The following is a 4,576-nucleotide window of genomic DNA, read 5'->3' as shown; positions in this document are numbered from 1 at the left end:
TATTGGCAAAAAGCGGACCGGCTTTCCTTTTGTTGGGCCTGGCAAGTTTCCACAACTTAACAGGTGTCTACAGAATGAATGAATGAGCTAAGGGCTTAGCTACATTTCTTATTTGTTTCTTCTATGTCAAACTCCCTTTTCTGAAATTTCTGATTACATTTATGAGGTCCCTTTTTCCTTCAGCATCCTTCATTGTGTCCTGGTGATATCATTTGTCTTAGACATGACAAACTCAGTAGCATTTATCTCTCACACTGATTTTTCTTTCACATTTCCTGCTTTGCTGACTAAAACCACACTAACCCAGTAATTACAACAAATATGTGTGCTGGGATTTAGAGGTTGGGTTGGTGGTATCAGCCTGTTGAAGTTTGGCAGAGGGAAATTACAAAATAGTGTATTTCAGGACAAAGACCAGAACACCCCCTTCAATTGGGAAGAATAACAGGCTGGAAAGCCTGTCACAAAAGATTTTGAGATTATTCTGGTTATTATATTTAGTGTGCATATAAAAAGAGAAAATAAAAAGTGGAGCTGATTTAGAGGTCTACAACAGCTGATTTAGAGGTCTAACTACTACTACAGGTTGTTGGAGCAGAAAAAGATGCGATGAGGTCTTGATAACACAAAATATTTTTAAACAACCAAACAAACAAATAAAATAAAACATATTCTTATTACATGAGTTAGATACAGTTTTAAGCTTGGATAAGGCTAAGCATGGGAAGACATCATGTGACTTGTTAAGAATCCGAAGAAAGTATCCTGAGTTGCAAGCTCAGAAATGTAAATTTCAGCCTTGGCTGGGAGAAGTAACTGTGTGACTTAACCTCCAGGGGCCTCATTTGTATTTGTTTACCTGTGATGCCAGTGAGTTCAAACCACAGACTTTCTCGGACCTCTTTGCATTTACCAGTTGCTTTGATGAGTTTTTTTGTAGGTACTCAGGCTGGAACACCCCAGAAACCAAAGAGGCAGCTCATACCGTGGCCGAATCCTAAGAGACATTAGCTCCCCAGGCCATACAACTGTGTTCTCACACCACAGTAACCTTGGGCCTTTTATAAAGTCTTTCTCACTCACCAGAAAGGACCAGTTACCCTTAGAAACAGAGTTCAAACTTTCCCAGCTTGGAAAAATTTAGTTCCACCCTGTAGTTTCACAGGAGAGAAGCTAATGTTCAGAGATGTGTTCAGAAATGCATCTAAATTCACACAGCTGTGTCATGGCAGAATATTTGGTAAAACCTGTGTCTCCTGATATTGCTCAGGTTTTTCTAAGCCTGCACCCTTCACTCATTCGTGCATTCATTCATTCATTCATTCAGTACTTCCTGACTATGTACTATCAAGTCAACATCTTTTCCACCTGTTAGGAATCAAAAAGGCCATAGGAACTATGATCTCTATTTAGAAACACGGTTTTCTTAGACCTAGGTGTTGATGAAATCTCATTGTTGGCATTTTTTTCCCCCCGTAGTTGTTTTCATTCAACATTCTGCCTGCCTTGGCATTCTCACTGAACAACATTGTACATTTGTTTATCTGACATGGGCAGTATAGCAGAAAGGTAGATCCTTCCTGTGTTCATTAAGATATGCTGAGCTGCAAAACAATAGCCCCCAGCTCCCTGCCCCTTGCCAAATATAATGGCTTACAGAACAAGAATAAGATTTATTCCTCATTCAACAGGCAAGCAGAAGCTCCTCCTAAAGTTTTTCAGAGGCCCAGCCTGGTGGAGGCTGTGGCAGCTGCAGAACAGACTTTCACGATCCCCTGGATACCGATACTTGGCCAAATGAAGGGGAGAGAACATAAGCGACTGTGTGTACATTTTTATGGGTCAGGCCTTGTGGTGGCCTGAACACCTTGCTCACCTTATATTGGCTAGAACTCAGTCACATGATTGCTTATAAGGCAGAGACAGGCTGGGAGAAGTAGGCCAGCTTTGTGCCAGAAAGAGGAAAAAGCTGCCAGCAGTCTTTACCACACTGTTCTATGCTCAGCCACATGGTGAAATGTGTTCCCAAACCTCACCTTTTACTCACCCGCTGCATGAATTCCAATGCAGATTTAGATCAAGTTTGTGGAGGATGATTTGTTTTGATTGTTAAAGGGCATAAGGGCTCGGCATTGTTGGAAGTCAACTAACTTGCTTTTTTCTACGGTACATACCAGATGCTTTTGGAATTCTGCGAGTAAATTAAAAGGTTCAATATTGTTTTCTTTTTTTAAAATTTATTTATTCATTTATTGAAAGCAATCTCTACACCCAACGTGAGGCTTGAACTCATGACCCCAAGATCAAGAGTTGCACGCTCTCCTGACTGAGGCAGCCACGTGCTCTTCAATAGTGTTTTCTAATAATCAAACACAGAACATGAGTTATAAAGTTTTGTCTCTATGTCTCATTCAATTTTTGTTTCACAACAAACAAAAAACCATAATTATGCAATGCTTCAAAAACCTATATAATACTATTTGTTAAAACACACAAAAACAATAGCAATGAAAACAAAAGCCTTGCTTTACCTTAGAGATTTTTCTGAGGGATTAAAAGAAGAGAGACTTAGGTACACATATTTTTAAAAATCTAATAAAAGATTACCAGAGAAATAACTTGTATTTCCTAAGAGGAATACATTGGTTTAATCACAGAAATATGATTTTGCCTACCATTTACAATTTAACATCAGAAAATTCTTCAACCTGCCAGAAATATTTTTCGGCTATTTATAGGACTAACCATTAAATCTAAAATGTGAAGGTTTGATGGCAGGATAGGTTTGAATGCTGGGCAAGATTATGGAATCACTACCAAAAGACTCAAAGGGAATCCTGGACTGAAATCTTCGTGGGGACCACTAGAATATAATTTTAACTTAAAATGTCCCATCGAACAGTACCGTTGTTGTGGATTTCTGTATGGCTCAATCCTGTGCTTTATATTTTGCTCAAATTTCCTTTTCAGCAAGGCTATCTCTCACTACCCTATGAAATATAGCTTCCCCATTACTATCTGTCTTCTTTTCCAGCTTTATTTTTATCTTATAGAATTTTTTGTTATTGCACACTATATTCTATATTTACTTTTTTATCTGTTATTGTCTCTATGAGTCACTAAATGTAAGTTCAAAGAAGGAAGGAATTTAATTGCTCTTGTTCATTATTGTACTCCCAGCACCTTGAACAAACCTTGAATTAGAGTAAGTGCTCGATAAATTTAGTTTGGATAAATGACTTGCTTGTTTCATGTAGAAATGAGGTGGCCTTATGTTTACATAACCAAGACATTGGCTATCACCCACTGCACTATCAAAACCCTGCCTCAGTTAGCATTTGCTGCTGAAATAGCCACCCTAAAACTTAGTGGCTCAAGACAATAATTATTAATTTAGCTTATGATTTTATGGGTCTGCAATTTGGGTTGGGCTTTCAGCTGGGGAGTGTTTTTGATCTTGTTTGGGCTCACTCATGCATCTGTGGTCAGCCTTGAGTCAGGTAGGGGCCCTGCTTCTGGGGGCTGGCTGGTTGTCACCTGTGGTTATGGGAGTGACTAGGCCAAGAGTTTCATCATCTACCAGGACAGCTCAGGCTATTCTCATGGCTGATGCTCAGGGTTTTAACAGTGAGACCAGAGGGTGGAAAGTCCTTTGAGGCATATACTCAAGACTGGTGCAATGAACCTCTGCTGTAACCTATTGGTCAAAGCATGTCATCATGGCAGCTGAGGTTCAAGAAATGGAGAAATAGACTCCATCTCCAAAGGGATGGAGGTGCAAAGCCTGAGTTCAAGAACATGGATCTAGGCAAGGAAAGAGTGTTCTGTGGCCGCTTTTGGAATCTAACACCAAGCCTTCAGTGTTTTGGTCTGGAGGGCCTACTGATCCTGAACAAGTGCACTTCCACTCACACATCATAAAGTCAAGGTAACGTTATATAGAAGGTTCAAATACATATCTAGGGGCGACATCCTCATCTACATATTGGAAAAGCCTTTCCTGTGAGGGAGGACTGATTGTCAGCCGCATAACAGCGATCTCCTTTCTTTCTCCCCCACAATATTAATTATGTTCCATGCTGCATGCGTCTCTGCTCAGCTATCTACTTTACCTCTTAATAAAAAGAGATGCTGTTTCAAAATAAATAGCTTGATACACTGTAAAGAAGCTGCAGATACTTAGAAACAATATTTTCTAAATGTTTATAAGCTATATTTCAAAATCTGTTACATTCAGTGAATTGTGTAAATAAATATCAGACCTGCAAGTCACCATCCCACAGCGCCAGTGTGGCAAGTCCAATTACTCATCTATAAACAGACAAGTCATCATTTAAAACTCTGTCCTTTGTCTTACAGCTCTGTCTTTGGATTCTATCCAGTAAACAAACCCAAAGTGTAAAACTTGTTTTTTCTTACTAAAAGAAAAGAAGAGTACCTTCATTATGAGGAGGAATGGCAGTATTAGTTTTGTATTTTTGAATTGCTATCAGACATAAGGGAAATCATCTAGTTAAACTGATCCAAGTCTCCACTGGAACAGGATAGAGGAATATGGGGGAGGGAACAGGTGGTG

The sequence above is a fragment of the Mirounga leonina genome, unplaced genomic scaffold (genome assembly GCF_011800145.1).
Source record: "Mirounga leonina isolate KUSES-001 unplaced genomic scaffold, KU_Mleo_1.0 Mir_125, whole genome shotgun sequence".
Classification (NCBI taxonomy): Eukaryota; Metazoa; Chordata; class Mammalia; order Carnivora; family Phocidae; genus Mirounga; species Mirounga leonina.
The sequence above is the reverse complement of the archived record's forward strand: the minus strand, read 5'-3'. Positions refer to the sequence as shown.